Genomic DNA, 18,551 nt, shown 5'->3' with positions numbered 1-18,551 from the left:
ACCCACCACTCCTAAAAAAGACCTCACACCTATATCTGTGCTATTGAAGTCCTCAAATTGTAGTTTGAAGACCTCAAGGAGCAGAGAATCCTCCAGCAAGTGACCCGTGCCCCATGCTACAGAGGAAGGCGAAAAACCTCCAGGGCCTTCCAATCTGCCCTGAAGGAAAATTCCTTCCCGACCCCAAATATGGCGATCAGCTAAACCCTGAGCATATGGGCAAGATTCATCAGCCAGATACTACAGAAAATTCTTTCCCGGGTAACTTGGATCTTACCCCATCTAAAAACCCATCACAGGCCATTGGGCCTATTTACCATGAATATTTAATTACCAAAACCATGTTATCCCATCATACCATCTCCTCCATAAACTTATCGAGTTTAATCTTAAAGCAAGATAGATCTTTTGCCCCCACTACTTCCCTCGGAAGGCTATTCCAAAACTTCACTCCTCTGATGGTTAGAAACCTTCGTCTAATTTCTAATCTAAATTTCCTAGTGGCCAGTTTATATCCATTTGTTCTTGTGTCCACATTGGTACTGAGTTTAAATAATTCCTCTCCCTCTCTGGTATTTATCCCTCTGATATATTTATAGAGAGCAATCATATCTCCCCTCAACCTTCTTTTAGTTAGGCTAAACAAGCCAAGCTCCCTGAGTCTCCTTTCATAAGACAAGTTTTCCATTCCTCGGATCATCCTAGTAGCCCTTCTCTGTACCTGTTCCAGTTTGAATTCATCCTTCTTAAACATGGGAGACCAGAACTGCACACAGTATTCCAGGTGAGGTCTCACCAGTGCCTTATATAACGGTACTAAAACCTCCTTATCCCTACTGGAAATACCTCTCCTGATGCATCCCAAGACGACATTAGCTTTTTTCACAGCCATATCACATTGGCAGCTCATAGTCATCCTATGATCAACCAATACTCCAAGGTCCTTTTCCCCCTCCGTTACTTCTAGTTGATGCGTCCCTAGCTTATAACTAAAATTCTTGTTATTAATCCATAAATGCATGACCTTACACTTCTCACTATTAAATTTCATCCTATTCCTATTACTCCAGTTTACAAGGTCATCCAGATCCTCCTGTAGGGTATCCCTGTCCTTAGCAATACCTCCCAGCTTTGTATCATCTGCAAACTTTATTAGCACACTCCCACTTTTTGTGCCCAGGTCAGTAATAAAAAGATTAAATAAGATTGGTCCCAAAACTGATCCTTGAGGAACTCCACTGGTAACCTCCCTCCAACTTGACAGTTCACCTTTCAGTAGGACCCGTTGTAGTCTCCCCTTTAACCAATTCCCTATCCACCTTTCAATTTTCCTATTGATGCCCATCTTATCCAATTTAACTAATAATTCCCCATGTGGCACAGTATCAAACGCCTTACTAAAATCTAAGTAAATTAGACCCACTGCGTTTCCTTTATCTAAAAAATCTGTTACTCTCTCAAAGAAGGAGATCAGGTTGGTTTGGCACGATCTACCTTTTGTAAAACCATGTTGTATTTTGTCCCATTTACCATTGACTTCAATGTCCTTAACTACCTTCTCCTTCAAAATTTTTTCCAAGACCTTGCATACTACAGATGTCAAACTAACAGGCCTATAATTACTTGGATCACTTTTTTTCCCTTTCTTAAAAATAGGAACTATGTTAGCAATTCTCCAATCATATGGTACAACCCCTGAGTTTACAGATTCATTAAAAATTCTTGCTAATGGGCTTGCAATTTCTTGTGCCAATTCTTTTAATATTCTTGGATGAAGATTATCTGGGCCCCCCGATTTAGTCCCATTAAGCTGTTTGAGTTTCGCTTCTACCTCAGATATGGTGATGTCTACCTCCATATCCTCATTCCCATTTATCATGCTACCATTATCCCTAAGATCCTCTTTAGTCTTATTAAAGACTGAGGCAAAGTATTTGTTTAGATATTGGGCCATGCCTAGATTATCCTTGACCTCCACTCCATCCTCAGTTTTTAGCGGTCCCACTTCTTCTTTCTTTGTTTTCTTCCTATTTATATGACTATAGAACCTTTTACTATTGGTTTTAATTCCCTTTGCAAGGTCCAACTCTACTTGACTTTTAGCCTGTCTCACTTTATCCCTACATATTCTGACCTCAATAAGGTAGCTTTCCTTACTGGTCCCTCCCTTCTTCCACTCCCTATATGCTTTCTGCTTTTTCTTAATTACCTCTCTAAGATGCTTGCTCATCCAGCTTGGTCTACAACTCCTGCCTATGAATTTTTTCCCCTTTCTTGGGATGCAGGCTTCCGATAGCTTCTGCAGCTTTAATTTAAAATAATCCCAGGCCTCCTCTACCTTTTAAACCCATAAATTCTTCAGTCCAATCCACTTCCCTAACTAATTTCCTTAATTTTTGAAAGTCAGCCCTTTTGAAATCAAAAACCCTAGTTGCAGATTTATTTTTGTTAATCCTTCCATTCAATTTGAACTGAATTAGCTCATGATCACTTGAGCCAAGATTATCCCATACAACCATTTCCTCTATGAGGTCCTCATTACTCACCAAGACCAAATCTAAAATGGCATCCCCTCTAGTCGGTTCAGCAACTACTTGCTGAAGGAATCCATCAGCTATCGCATCTAGGAAAATCTGAGCCCTATTATTATTACTAGCACTCGTCCTCCAGTCTATATCTGGGAAGTTAAAGTCTCCCATGATCACACAGTTTCCATTAGTATTTACTTTATTAAAAACATTAAAAAGGGCTCTATCCATATCCAAATTAGATCCCGGCAGTCTATAGCACACCCCAAGCACTATCCCAGGGGAGGCTCTAATAGTTTTCTTCCCCAATTTAATTGTTGCCCAGACAGACTCAGTCATATCCATTTCATCGCTTCTTATTTCTTTACATTCTATCTCATCATTGATATACAGTGCTACTCCACCACCTTTACCTTTATTTCGGTCTTTCCTAAACAGCACATACCCTTCAATACCTGTAGCCCAGTCATGACTATTATTCCACCAGGTCTCTGTTATACCTATAATATCTGGTTTCACTTCCTGCACCAGTAACTCTAGTTCCTCCATTTTGTTACCTAGGCTCCTTGCATTAGTGTACAAACATCTTAATTTTTGCTGTTTGGCCTCACTCACATTCTGTACCCTATTAGGCACGGTTATTTTACTACCAGTATAACCTATTAGACTTGTATCTACACTGCCCTTCCTCCTACCTACAGCTGTATCCACTCTTACTCCATTTTCTTTCCACTCTATGCTAAATTCTGGCGTGGAGATTACCTGGACATCTCCCAACCATCTCCCCCAAATTCCTAGTTTAAAGCTCTCTTAATCAGTTGTGCCAGCCTCCATCCTAGAAGTCTATTTCCTTCCCTACTCAGATGAAGTCCATCCCGAGAGAACTGTCCTCTATCCATGAATGCCTCCCAATGGCCATACATCCCAAAGCCCTCCTTATAGCACCACTGCCTAAGCCATCTATTGATAGTCATAATCTTGTCACACCTTTGTTGCCCTTCTCTAGGAACAGGCAGAATCCCACTAAAGATCACCTGAGCCTCAATTTCCTTAAGCGTCCTCCCCAGCCTAGCATAGTCTCCCTTAATACTTTCCAGCGAGAATCTAGCCATATCATTTGTTCCCACATGAAGGATAATTAGGGGATTCTTTCCCGCTCCCTTTAGAATCCTTTTCAACCTCAGGTCTACATCCCGTATCTTAGCACCTGGAAGACAGCACACCCTCCTATTTTCTGGATCAGCTCTGGTTACAGGCCTATCTATTCTTCTCAGTAAAGAGTCCCCAATCACATAGACCTGCCTTTTCCTAGTGACGGTGCTATTCTCCAGTCTATCCCCTGTTCCCTCTGGCTGCAAGTTTTTTCCATTCCCATTCTCCCTTGTAATCCTTTTTAACCCATCCTGTATCCTCCTGGGGCTCATATTTGGTGTAATCTCCATTAACTCTTCCCCTTTTCCTATAGGACTAACCGCTCTTCTCTTCTTCCTTGCCCTGTCACCTTCAGTGACTACCTGCTGAGCCCCTTCTTCATTTTCCAACTCTGCAAACCTATTCTGAAGCTCTATTTCTCCTTCACTAGCCCGTCTTTTCCTCTGCCTAGTTCTTTTAGTCACATGCTTCCACTGACCACTTTCCTCACCCAGTCTCCCCTCAGAATTCCCTAGTCCTGCTTCCATCTGCAAGTCTGAGCTTTTCCCTTCAGATACCTCATGTCTTTGCTCCATAATCTGCTCAAACCCCTTCCTAAACTCTACCAGACTTTCCACCTGCATCTCCAAACCTCTGATCTTTTCCTCCATCAGCTCTATCAGACGGCATTTCATGCAGACAAAACTCTTACCAGGTGCCCCCTCCAGGATCATGTACATACCACAGCTTCCACATCCAGTCATCTTCATTGTGTCATCTGCTACATGGGTCACTCCCACTGCCACCTCTGAATCTGTCATAGCCTTCCCACCTAAATCCTGTTAATCTGGGAAACACAAACCACACCAAAACACCACCACCCACAGCAAAACCAAACCCCACACAAGCACCACAAGACAAACTCCCACACAAACTCCCCTGTTTACAGCTGTTTGCTAGCTCCTGTGCCACTGCCTGACTGGCTGCTACCTTTATAGGACCCCTAGTCAGTGAAGCCCCGCCCCCTAATCAGGGCTCAGCTTCTCTCCCAGCACAAAGCCCCTACAAGCCTCTACACATACAGATACTACCAATACAAAACCAAACAAACACAAATACCTTCTCCTCCAACAGAACTCCCACTCAAACTCCCCTGTTTACAGCTCTGTTTGCTAGCTCCTGTGCCGCTGCAGCTGTCTGTGATCTAAGCCCAACTCCTTTGCTGCATTCCCTGTCTATCATGTTTTCTGTAGACACAGAACATCAATACCTCTTGTTATTACCTTACCCGCTACTTCCATACATTTACCTGTCAAATTGGATATATTTAGTGTTGCTACTTTTCTGATAAACAATTTAACTTGGTTAATCCAACTGAGAATAGCTTAAAAAAAAAAGGTTGAATCCTACAGTTGAAGAGAAACTTCTAAGCACACTAGCTGAAAAATGATCCAACTCGGTATTGTTTGCTGCTGCATGAGAAAAGCAAACTTAAATAGCTATATAACTGATTGTTGAAAGTGTTTACTAACTTTTAAGTTCAGCACATTTCTACACATGGATACAATTTACATTTACTTGATTATTTAACTGGCCATGGCTGTCTGGGAAGGATAGTTTTGCATCCATGATGATGAAGCCATGTATGCATATTTGTACTGCTGGCACTCCAGCAGGGACTGGAGGGGGGCCTGGAGGGTTGGTAGCAAATAGGGCTTTTGGTTTCTGTTTAGATTTTCTGACATTTTGTTTACTCCTTTAATAAAAACCACCACGCAGCCAGAGCTTTCAGAGGTTTGTTTCTTCATGGAGAGCAGAAGCAATCCGAGTTGCCACAAAGCTCTGTTTTCCGATACTTTGTTAAATATTTATTTAGTGCAAATCATGCTTATCTTAACCAAAGTGTTCAGACATTTGTTACTGGATTCTAGTGTTGCCATTTATCCTCTTTCCAATGGCATCTAAAGAACCTGGATCGTCACCAAGTTATAAACTCTAACAGATGAATTCAACTAACAGTATAGCTCCTGTGCTGACCACAGCTCTCACTTGGGTTCCTTTCCTTCCTCTCTTCTTGTCCTTCCAGACAACCACCAACTCAATCCTTCCCCAAACCTACTATATTGGAGAGCTGTTCTTGCTTACCCTGTTAAAGAAACAAGGCAAGAACTTAGTAATAATGCAATTGATGAAATTATAAAATAGAACCCTTGAGTTTGTTGGTTCTTTTGTTCTCTGTCTCTCTATAATAACTAGCTGAAAGACCACTTTCCTCCTTTTTTTCTTATGCTCAGTCATAACATTTAAGATCATCAGGGCTACTTTTGTTAATGGACCTTCAGTCTGAACGTGTAGAGGCAGAGTGTTCTTACTGATGTGCTACTCAGCTCTGGAATTCATTGCCCTAGTCGGAGCAAGAAAACAAATGCTGAGGTTGCTGATTTGGGTCCTGCAAAGTCATAGCTCTGAGTCCCTTTGAATTAGGGGAACTGGGAGTGCAAAGGAGAACTGTTTTTTAGTTTTGTTTTTTAAAGTAAAGCCAATAGTTTCACATTAGGTTGCCTTAAGTTGGATACCAGGGTTTGTACTCCAGCAACTAAGCAAGTGAGGTTATTTTCAGAGGTGCTGAATAGCTGAAGTTTCTACGGACGATGGTGAAAGTTCTGAATGCTCCCTGAAAGTCAAGCCCTTATTTAGGTGTCTAAACATGGATTTAGGTGCCTAACCATAGAAAATCCAGTTTGAAAACTTAACCCACAAGCCCCTTTTTAATATAAAGCAAAACCAAGAAGTCCTGAAATCCAATCTCCTTTGGAGAAAGGTGGCTGGTACCTTTGGCCTCCACTCAGTCACCTGCACAGGATGTTTTCTTTTTCCTCCCCCCTCCCTAGCATAGGAAGGGTGTGTGAAAGAAAGAGAGAGAGAGAGAGAGAGAGAGAGAGAAAATGAGGGATGACAAAGGAGAATAGCCCCAGAGTTTGGAGGGGTGAAGAGGAGGTAATCCAAGCAGGAAGGGAGAACAGAGAGGGGGAACAGTCCCAGCAAGCAGAGGAGAGATGAGAAAGTGAGTGTGAAGAGTGGAACCCCAGCATGAGTAGGGCAAACTGCTCCAAGCAGGTTGTGGCTGAGAGCAGAGGGAAAAAACACTGAGGGTGAACGGTGGGACACATTGCAGGAAGGATGGCAGGTGTACAGCACTGGGGTTAGGGGAACAGTGGGAAACACGGCATGAAGGATAGCAGGGAGGGCTGCACAGTGCAGGATAAGGAGGCAGGAATGAAAGTGGGTGAGAGCAAGGGAAACACGTTCTCTTACCCAGCTTCAGGCATTTCACTGGTGAATCTGAGCAGTGGATCTCAGAGCCCTCTGGGTATCCATAGGTTCCATATAGATTTTAGTTTAAAAAGCTTCCTTTGGAGATCTGGGCTCTCCAGAGAGCCATGCACGGTACTTACAAACATGCCCAGGAAAAGTCTTATCAGGCTTCCTTCCTGATTCTCTCCAGCCCTGCAGTCTGACCCTGTGCCGTATCTCGGTGCTGCTCCCCCAATGGGTGTGTTGTTTACCGTCTAAGCAGGCAGTCAGCATTTACAATCTTTGGGATCCATAAAAGGAGGAGCGGCAGCTCAGTTTCTCTCTCTCATTGACAAGGTACAGGAAGACAGGGCCTATAGGAAGCACGGGGGGGAAGGAGGACAGTTCCCCCCTTGCCTGACCTAAATGGTGCCCATGGTCTAGGCTTTACTGCAATATAACAGTGTTTAAAAATGAACAACTGAATCCTCTTCGTAAGAGTCCACAAGGACATTGTAGGGCAAAGTCAATCCTTACTCAATGGGAGTTTCTCTGAGAAAGGACATCAGAAAAGCGGAGCAAGGACTTCAGGAATTGGAACACAGTATGTAAACAATTGTGTCTCAGTTTCCCATCTGTAAACAAGGGAAAGTAGTAATCTCTTTCTTCCACCCTTTGTCTACGTTGTATGACTGGTAGCTTTCTGGGGCAGGGATTAGCTTTCACCCATTTGTACAATGCCTAGTACAATGGGGCTGTGATGTCAGCAGGGGCTGCTAGGCATTAATGCAATGCAAATAGTCAAATAAAAATTCACTGATTACACAGACATTTGCTAACTGTGAGTGCTACTGAAACAATTCCATACATGGACAATGAAGTGAACTGATAACTACTGAGTGTTACCTTTATGCAAGGGTTGCAGAGAAATACAGCCTGGCGTAGGCCACCCTCTGCCAGATTTCAGTGTTAAGCAAAGGACAGGAAGCCACAGTCTCTGAAGTTTAGGTCTAGCTGTTCTGCAACCAAGGAAGGTGGCCGATGACAGCTCACAACTGACTCTGAAGCACAGAGACTCCATCATGACAACTCAGAGGAGGAGGAAACACTAGTGATGATTAAAATGAGAAACCACAACAATGCAAAACGAGGTAATAGCCAAACAAGGCTCCCTAAACTGCTAGAAACAGCATATGGCATGAGCAGGCAGCATGCGGATACCATGGTGATGAGAATGAGAAAGCAAGAGAGAGGGAGGGTTGGTCAAGGGATTGAGCTCACATCTGATAAACAGGGAGAGGAACTCAATTTATGTGTTTGTAGCTGTAGTCCAACAGAGACCTTTTTAACATCATGGTCATGCAGCAAAACCCACTTCATTTCCTGGCTGTTTGGGGAAGGGTTTGGCTGAAGGAGAGTGTGACGACATACAAGGATTTGGTAGGGTTGGCTTCATGGATCGATGTTATTGTCAGTCCAGTATGTAATTATTTATTTGTATTGGGGTGATTATTCTTATGGGGAAAACCCCTGGAGATAGGATTAGATATATTTAAACTAACTGAAAGGAAGGCTTCCCAGTGAGTCTGGTAGTCAACTTTGCTGAAACTTAAGATGCTTCCAACTAGTGACACATTTATCTAGATTTATAGGTTTGGAGAACAAGCTCACGTAGGCCACTTTAATGAAGTCTTTGTACATTCCATTGTTGCCAAGATTGTAAATATATGCCCCCAATAGCTTCCCTTTTTGCCAGCTTCACTGTACCAAACAACTTGCCCTTCTCTACCCCAAGATCTCCTCCTCTTCTTCCTCAAATAACTTATTTTGCCACCTTCTCTATTAGCTCCTTCTCTGCCCCCAAGAACTATTCCCCTCTCTGCTTTCAACTTTCTCTACCCCCCCCCAGTCATTCCCTTGTTTTGAATATGTAAAGGGTTAAGTGTAAAGGGGAAGGACCAAGCTTCACCCTCATGGCTGCTACCCCGACCACCTCCTGGGACCCTGGGATTCAGCATGACACAATTGTGCCTTCGTCATCCTGATCCTGAGAGATGTTCTGACTGAACCAGGGCAAAGTGAGGGATGCAGATGATGTCACCACCTCCAGTGGCTCAGGCTGACTCCTGAACACCACCTGGCATGTAAGACCCTGTCACATCTTCTCCCCCCGCTCCCAGTGTGTCCTTTCTCTTCCCCCCATCTTATTTCTATTCTTTCCTATCCCTTTCTTTTTGCCTTCTGTCTAATAAAAGTCTGGCTTAGCCAGCCAAGACTATATTTTGCAATCCTGCTGTAAGCCTATGACCAGAGAGGCAGCTAAAAGCAATAGCCCAAACAGCCTTGGTATAAATTTGCCAGGTCTTGGTGTGGCTGACAAGATGATATGCTGTGCTTGTGTTTTTCCAACAGTGAGGCTGCAAGTGAAAGTCAACACCAGAGACTTAAGCTTCATTTTCTATCTTTGCTATTCTTATCTTTCCCCTTTTGTGTGTGCTTGTCTTCTTTTGCTTTCTAGGACACAGGACTGAACTAAGCTCCATTTATTTTCAAGACCCAAGCAAGGCATAAGCTTTGTAGTGAGGGGGTGAATTTCACCCAAAATGTGGTGGATCCAAATTAATGAAGGCTATAACTGAGTTAAAAAAAGAACTAGATAAGTTCATGGAGGATAGGTCCATCAATGGCTATTAGCCAGGAGGGGCAGGGATGGTGTCCCTAGCCTCCGTTCGCCAGAAGCTGGAAATAGGCAACAGGAGATGGATCACTCGACGATAACCTGTTCTGTTCATTCCCTCTGAAGCACCTGGCACTGACCACTATTGGAAGACAGGATACTAGGATAGATGGACATTGGTCTCATCCAATATGGCCGTTCTTATGTTATGTTCTTAACCTTATGATATCACCAAGAGAAGTCCATATATATGAGAGGCAGACTGTGGGTCCAGCATTATGGGGAGTTAGTGGTCTCGATAGGCAAACTTTGAGCACAGCCCTTAGAGGGCCATTGTTACAGGGCTGCTGAAGAGAAAAGGAGAGGCCACATTCTGATATCGCAGGACCTGATCAGAAAGTACAAAGAGAGTATATTTGGGCAATTGGAGACCGTGTCAAAAGCTTTGCTAAAGTCGAGGAATAACATGTCCACTGCTTTCCCTTCATCCACAGAACCAGTTATCTCATCATAGAAGGCATTTAGATTAGTCAGGCATGACTTGCCCTTGGTAAATCCTTGCTGACTGTTCCTGATCACTTTCCTCTCCTCTAAGTGCTTCAGAATTGATTCCTTGAGGACATGCTCCATGATTTTTCTGGGAACTGAGGAGAGGCTGACCGGCCTGTAGTTCCCACGATCCTCCTTCTTCCCTTTTTTAAAGATGGGCACTACATTAGCCTTTTTCCAGTCTTCCGGGACTTCCCCCGATTGCCATGAGTTTTCAAAGATAATGGCCAATGGCTCTGCAATCACATACGCCAATTCCTTTAGCACTCTCGGATGCAACACAACCGGCCCCATGGACTTGTGCACATCCAGTTTTTCTAAATAGTCCCGAATCACTTCTTCCTTCACAGAGGGCTGGCCACCTCCTCCCCATGCTGTGCTGCCCAGTGCAGTAGTCTGGGAGCTGACCTTGTTCGTGAAGACAGAGGCAAAAAAAGCATTGAGTACATTAGCTTTTTCCACATCCTCTGTCACTAGGTTACCTCCCTCATTCAGTAAGGGGCCCACACTTTCCTTGGCTTTCTTCTTATTGCCAACATACCTGAAGAAACCCTTCTTGTTACTCTTAACATCCCTCGCTAGCTGCAACTCCAGGTGTGATTTAGCCTTCCTGATTTCATTCCTACATGCCTGAACAATATTTATATACTCATCCCTGGTCATTTGTCCAATCTTCCATTTCTTGTAAGCCTCTTTTTTGTGTTTAAGATCAGCAAGGATTTCACTGTTAAGCCAAGCTGGTCGCCTGCCATATTTACTATTCTTTCTACACGTCAGGATGGTTTGTCCCTGTAACCTCAATAAGGATTCTTTAAAATACAGCCAGCTCTCCTGGACTCCTTTCCCCCTCATGTTATTCGCCCAGGGGATCTTGCCCATCAGTTCCCTGAGGGAGTCAAAGTCTGCTTTTCTGAAGTCCAGGGTCCGTATTCTGCTGCTTTCCTTTCTTCCTTGTGTCAGGATCCTGAACTTGACCATCTCATGGTCACTGCCTCCCAGGTTCCCATCCACTTTTGCTTCCCCTACTAATTCTTCCTGGTTTGTGAGCAGCAGGTCAAGAAGAGCTCCGCGCCTACTTGGTTCCTCCAGCACTTGCACTAGGAAATTGTCCCCTACAGTTTCCAAAAACTTCCTGGATTGTCTGTGCACCGCTGTATTGCTCTCCCAGCAGGTATTAGGATGATTGAAGTCGCCCATGAGAACCAGGGCGTGCCATCTAGTAGCTTCTGCGACTTGCCGGAAGAAAGCCTCGTCCACCTCATCCCCCTGGTCCGGTGGTCTATAGCAGACTCCCACCACAACATCACCCTTGTTGCTCACGCTTCTAAACTTAATCCAGAGACTCTCAAGTTTTTCTGCAGTTTCATACTTGAGCTCTGAGCAGTCATACTGCTCCCTTACATACAGTGCAACTCCCCGACCTTCTCTGGCCTCCCTGTCCTTCCTGAACAGTTTATACCCATCCATGACAGTACTCCAGTCATGCGAGTTATCTCACCAAGTCTCTGTTATTCCAATCACATCACAATTCTCTGACTTTGCCAGGACCTCCCGTTCTCCCTGCTTGTTTCCCAGGCTTTGTGCATTTGTATATAGGCACTTGAGATAACCCGCTGATCGCCCCTCATTCTCAGTATGAGGCAGGAGCCCTCCCCTCTCACACGCTCCTGCTCGTGCTTCCTCCTGGTATCCTGCTTCCCCACTTACCTCAGGGCTTTGGTCTCCTTCCCCCAGTGAACCTAGTTTAAAGCCCTCCTCACTAGCTTAGCCAGCCTGCTCGCAAAGATGCTCTTCCCTCTCCTCTTCGTTTAGTGGAGCCCGTCTCTGCCTAGCACTCCTCCTTTTTGGAACACCATCCCACAGTCGAAGAATCCAAAGCCTTCTCTCCAACACTACCTGCGTAGCCATTCATTCGACGGTCCCTACCCCGGCCTTTTCCTTCCACGGGGAGGATGGACGAGAACACCACTTGCGCCTCATACTCCTTTATCCTCCTTCCCAGAGCCACGTAGTCTGCAGTGATCCGCTCAAGGTCATTCTTGGCAGTATCATTGGTGCCCACGTGGAAAAGCAGGAAGGGGTAGCAATCCGAGGGCTTGATGAGTCTCGGCAGACTCTCCATCACATCGCGAATCTTAGCCCCTGGCAAGCAGCAGACTTCTCTGTTTTCCCGGTCAGGGCAGCAGATAGATGACTCAGTCCCCCTGAGGAGAGAGTCCCCGACCACCACCACCCGCCTCCTTCTCTTGGGAGTGGGGTCGTGGAACCCCCAACCTTAGGACAGTGCATCTCATGCCTTTCAACTGCTGGAGTCTCCTTCTGCTCCCTTCCGCCAGACGTACAATCTGGGCCACTCCCCGCAATGGTACCTGTGGAGAGAACATGAAAACAGTTACTTACCTGTATCTGCGTTGCTGGTACATGGACGTTCCCCCTTCTTCTCTGGAGGTCACTTGTTGCCAAATTTCTTCACCGTCCTCCTGTCCCCGCTGCGCAGCCTGCTCTGAATCTTCAGAACCTTGTTCGACTGCTTGTGCAGGGAAAGCCCCTGGCAGGCTGCCAGGGGCTTTCCCTGCACAAGCGGCGGAACAAGTTTGGGAACCACTGCTCTAATTCAATGATTATATGAAAGTCTGGCCAGCACAAGTTTATTTATCAGCACGCTTTCAATATAAATAACAATCAAGTGATATTTTGGTGGAGGGAATTTGTGTGTGTCTCCAAGTCTGTGTGTACCATTCCGAAGAACCATGGTCTAGTGACTAAGAGCTTGTTCCTATACCATTAACATAAGAATGGCCATATTGGGTCAAGCCAATGGTCCATCTAGCCCAGTATCCTGTGGTCCAACAGTGGCCAGTGACAGATGCTTCAGAGGGAATGAACAGAATAGAACAATTATCAAGTGATCCATCCCCTGTCATCCAGTCCCAGCTTCTGGCAGTCAGAGGTTTAGGGACACCCGGAGGATGGGGTTGCATTCTTGACCATCTTGGTTAATAGCCATTGATGGACCTGTCCTCCATGAATTTATCTAATTATTGATTACTATTTAATGTATACTATTAAATTGATTAAATTAATCAACATCAGTAGGAATTTTTCCATTGACTTGAATAGAAGTAGGAACAAACTTAAGGCACAAGTCAAGGAGCTGGGAAATCTAGTTTCAGCCATTGACTTTGCCACAGACCTGCTGCTTGACCTTGGGCAAATGACCTACCTATGATGATATCTCTACACAGGAAATGAAGGTGTCATTTTTAGCATGGGGATTTCTTCTGATACACTGATGCAGATATCATGACTGGTAAACAGTGGGAAGTGGAGCCAAGACTTCTCCCATCTGCACAAAAGGGGAAGTAGCAGCTCCGGATGTTTTGAATTTCAACAAAAAAAACCCTTAAGATACGATTTTATAGGGCAGTCATGACCAAAACCTCAGTGGGTCAGAAACTATTCCTCTTACAGGTTTCTAGTATTAATTTTATAGATCACATGCTATGAGTACTGTAGGTCACATGAGCAGTGCTTGGGAGAACTGGCCTGTTTGCCCAAAAAGTAGAAGGTAGAATAGCAAAGAAAGCAGCAAGTGGTAGAAAAAAGGGGAAAGGAGGAACAAGGAGAAATAAGGAGGAATGTGGCAAAGAGGAGCAACAAAGCGCTGACCAGAGTATGCACTGGGTTGTCACTAAGGATGAAATACACCCTGGTTAGGAGGAACAACACCAGGGTCTCTCTTAACACCACTGAGGCCTCACAGCAGATGAGGGTCTATAGCAGAGCAGTCAACAAGGCTGCCTGCACGCCCCTTGTGTGCTACAAAAGGGTCTCTGGGTCTGCGTAGTCCGGCATGGAAAGCCACAGTAGGGCAGGCCTGAGGAGGGGCTGCACATTCACATCTATATGGATTCAGTGGCCTCGTACTCCGGGCACAGAGGGGAATAGCAAATGCTATTCCAGCCCATAGAATTGAACAGTAGCTATGAAGGGGCATACGCAGCCTCTCACTCTGGCTGAGAGTCTGGATTTTATCACCTGAGATACTCTGCATTCCACCTGCACAGAGCCTGAATCCTCAGCTTCCGTGCAGGGGGAGTGGATTTCATCTTTGCTGGAAGGGATCTGCCAGATGTTCCCCTGTCCCAGGAGGGGCAGCATCAGCAGCTCAGGCACCTGTGGGACAGAACGCAGATAGCCGGAGCTGCATTTTCAAACTTTAAAAATAAATTTTAATTAAAGGAAAATTCTAAAATGTTTAGAAATTCCTTTTCTTTTTTCAAAAGAAACGAATTTAGGATACTTCAACAAAAAAACGTCAAAAACAGACTCCAACGAGAGACTGCTGAATTGGAATTAATTTGCAAACTGGATACAATTAACTTAGGCTTAATAGAGACTGGGAGTGGATGGGTCATTACACAAAGTAAAACTATTTTCCCATGTTTATCCCCCCAGCCCTCCCGCCCCACTGTTCCTTTGACGTTCTTGTCAACTGCTGGAAATGGCCCACCTTGATGATCACTACAAAAGGTTCCCCCCCACCCCACTCTCCTGCTGGTAATAGCTCGCCTTACCTGATCACTCTGGTTACAGTGTGTATGGTAACACCCATTGTTTCATGTTCTCTGTGTATATAACTCTCCTCACTGTATTTTCCACTGAATGCATCCGATGAAGTGAGCTGTAGCTCACGAGAACTTATGCTCAAATAAATTTGTTGGTCTCTAAGGTGCCACAAGTCCTCCTTTTCTTTTTGCAAATACAGACTAACACAGCTGCTACTCTGAAACCTGTATTTAGGATGGTTTATTACTAATAAGCATAGGACCTAAATCAGCTTAGCTGCAGGGGCTGAGGAATGCAAGTTCAAGCACAAAAATAAGGGTCACAAAAACCATTTAATAAAAAGCTAATCAAAATATGCATGCGTCTGCATCGTGCCTCAATGGACTTCTAAGGGGAGCATATTCTAAAAGCACGGCCCTCAGCAGAGGAAGCCATACTTCCAGGCAGAGCCTGGGTGTATCAGCTAAATTCTTAGTTATATGTGCTGATCGTGACACATTGGAATGTGGGCATAACATGCTGTAATTTTCACATCGAAGGGGTAGAAAGGTAGAATTGTAGTAAATAAAGGAACCAGAGGGGTGGGGGGTAAAAAGGTATAGAATAAAGTAACCAACATGAGGGCTTAAGAAAGCATAGGATACAGTAGGGTGTAGGTAGGGCTGCCACAGGTAGGGCTGTTCCATAGCACCTCCTGCAGGGCCAAGTGTGGTGTTGCAGACACTTCCTGCATTAGTCATGGGTTGAGGCTGCCTGCTCGAAGCAGGGCAGTCAGTGCCAAAAGCTCAGCATCAGTCTCTGAATGGTTAACAAAACTCAGAATCTGGCTGTCTGCCTTTAAGCAAACAAAAACACCCCCACGGCAAGTTCTGACCTGGCCCTGGGGTTCGGGGCTAGCAATGAAGAAAACCTCCTCTGAACCTCCTCCTCACTCCACACTGCCCATGACAAGCAGCAGGCAAGCCTTTTTAACTGGCCTGTTGGCTCCCAGTTGGCCAGTGTCTCCTCCTAGCTCTTCTGGGCCTCTGGAGCACTAAAGTCATGTGGTAGCCTGATGAGAGTGGGTTTTCCTTGATCAGAGGGTGGGGAAGGTCAGGGCACTGATGCCTCCAGCGGGAGCCAGAGAAGGACACACTCTGATCATTTCTAAATTGGGACTGGAGTGTTTAAGCTTAAGTTCTGCTAGCAAACGCTCCCGGACTGATCTTAACTGCAGTGGTAGGGTATATGGTTAGAGGTAGTATCTCACATAGCTGAGCCCCACACCATTCACAGCTTTGGAGAGAGCAACAGGCACCTGGAATTGCACCAGGAGCCAGCAGACTGCCAGTGCAGAAACCTGAGCAATGGGTGTTTCGTATTCATGTCTGACTACATCGCTGGTAGTGAACAGGTTGGCTTTAGTTGCATTTGCTGGCAATAATTACAAGAGTTGAATCACACTGTATGTGGTCAGAATGCAGCTTTCATCCAAGCATGAGGTACTTGGAAATGCATGAAGCTGAGCCAGATCATTGCTAACGCTTCCTACTGTGATTGTTTGATAGGTGCAGTTGCCTCAGGGGTTGGCCTGACAAACACACTACCTTCCTAACATTTGCTGTCTCTTGTGTTTGAATGTAGGGTGTCATTATGGAGTATTCTCAGACCATACTCCAAATGTATAACTTGGTAGTGAGCAGAAATCAAATATGAGGAAACAGTGCAATCGAGGCTGGCTCCCACCCCACCTAAATCCTTACCTTCTCCACCTCCTTCTCCAGCAGTGGGACCCTCTGGTAGAGCTGAGGAGCTAAACTCTCTTCAACTTTAGGACCCCATACAGCAAGGACTTGGGTCGACAGAAAAAATGGATCTGCACTTCATTTGCCACTGCTTTGCCAGGTCTTGGGAGTACTACAAGCCTTAAGTGCCCCTGGAGAATTTCCCTGTAGGTCTGTCCAATCCTGATAGATCACCTAGGGAGACGACAAACAAGAGGCCTATTTAAAAATATAACACCGGACAAGGAGGTATTAATTGGTCAGCCCAAAAGCAGAGCTTCAAATCAAAAATGTATCATGATTTGCTATAAATGCATTAACATGTACATACTATGGACTTCTGTTTTTTCAATCAAGCAATACACATATTGGAATTCATCTCTTTATATTTTAATAAGGTCAGCACCAATCACCCTCCCTTATTCTTACTGAGGTACACACGTCAGATAAGATATAGTTTGCACTTTTTAGTTGCACCTCATCTCTACCTTGGAGCTCAACTTTGGCTGGTGCACAGCACTCATTTACACCAGAGATGGGCATAAACAAAGCCCTGGCTCCAAATGCTACTGAACTTTGGAGAAGCCTGGGTACAGATCTAGTCCAATAACTTGTGTTTGAAGATATGCTTTTGTCAAACACTAGTTACTGGATGATTTAATACAGTAACTTAATACAAAATGACTCAATACAGTAACTGGCTGTAATTTTGCATCTTGTCTTATGCAGGAAATCAGAGTAGAAGCCCATCTTTTATTTTCATTGTGGCTGCTCTAATGAAGTATTTCTTAAATAAATAGATATTTAAAGAACACACTTTGAAATATACAGTGGACACCTTAACCCTCCCTAAGATTCACCTAATTTAGGTCAGATAGCATAATCTAGCTAAAAGAATTTCAAAGAAATGTTTCCAATATTTAGCCAGTCTTCCTGAGAATAATGACGTTGGGAAGGATTCAGGTGGGCTCAGAATATTGCTGGCTATTTTTATTGGATACTTATTATTTGATCACAAATATTTACATATTCCCAAATATTTTCCTGTTAGCCCTGAACTGCGTCAGGTTCTCTCCTTTTCTTCCCCCTCCAGTCCTGACGATGGCTGCAGGTAGAGCGGGGCAGGGCTAGCTGGACCCACAGGCTCTCTTTAACCCTTTCTCTGCTGGTGTGGGGTTTCTCTGCTCTGTCACAGCATGTTGCATGTCTGTTGAATCAACATTTTCCAATGAAAACTGTTTTCTAGGAAAATTTTCAACCCATTCTAAACATTCCATTCTGTCAATTATTTCTTCCAGGGCACCATCAGATCTACTAAGCACTAGGTTTAGAATAGATGAAATACCATTAAAAGGTATTTTATTGGTTGAATGTTATCATTATTCCCAAAGTATGCGTCTAGTATGCATGGCTCCAGAACTGTTCTCAAGATAGTTGTACATGCCTGATAATATTCTCCTTGTATTGCTGTATCGGTAATTAGCAAAAACTGTCCAAGGGCACAGAGACTGGCCCTTGAGTTTGCTGTTGTCCGTAGAAGAACCTGGCTTTCAAGTACTGTTTGCATCAGAAAGGGAAGAGTTGATTCTGAGCTGAGATTTAGTGCTGAGTCAGAGGTTTTGGAAATGAGTGATTTCAGGACTACAGAAGAGTTGCATTTGTACTGAAATGAGACCTTTTGAAGGTGGAACTCTCAAAACTGCGCTATGAAAATGTAACTCTTCTAATTAAGCGTAAAAAAAAAAGAGTCTCATGCATGCCTGCCGTAGCCCTTAAAATGGGTGTTCTTTTCTGCAATGCTCCCTGGGCACAGGCTATCCTTAGCAAGGGCTCCCCTCCTCCTCTGTGCTTCCTACAGCCCTGTGACTCTGCTACCCCCACAGCTGCATCCCAGGTTGAAAAACAGGGACATTTCTCGCAAACATTTTTGCAAATAATTTGTCCCTGTGTTTTATTTCAAAATTCCGTATTTTTCATCCCCTCCAATTCTGAGTCTTCCTGCAGCTCGATGAATATTCACTTTTTTGTGCATGTCAGAAG

General features: G+C 44.5%; 1 protein-coding gene across 3 annotated transcripts in view; it reads right to left on the bottom strand.

Annotated features, from left to right (window-relative positions):
• The window catches only part of CD36 (CD36 molecule (CD36 blood group)), a 72,882-nt gene extending 60,222 nt beyond the window's left edge, over positions 1 to 12,660 (bottom strand). For 2 of the 3 annotated variants that reach the window (XM_073328623.2, XM_073328624.2), the window contains exon 1: positions 6,975 to 7,201. The gene's annotated coding sequence lies outside the window, so the exon portion shown is untranslated. Of the gene's footprint in view, positions 1 to 6,974; positions 7,202 to 12,579 lie in introns of those variants that run through there. The other variant, XM_073328625.2, reaches the window with a different exon arrangement.
• Between the last annotated feature and the right edge of the window lie 5,891 nt (positions 12,661 to 18,551).

Source organism: Lepidochelys kempii, chromosome 1, assembly GCF_965140285.1.
Source record: "Lepidochelys kempii isolate rLepKem1 chromosome 1, rLepKem1.hap1, whole genome shotgun sequence".
Taxonomy (NCBI): Eukaryota; Metazoa; Chordata; order Testudines; family Cheloniidae; genus Lepidochelys; species Lepidochelys kempii.
The sequence above is the reverse complement of the archived record's forward strand: the minus strand, read 5'-3'. Positions and strand labels throughout refer to the sequence as shown.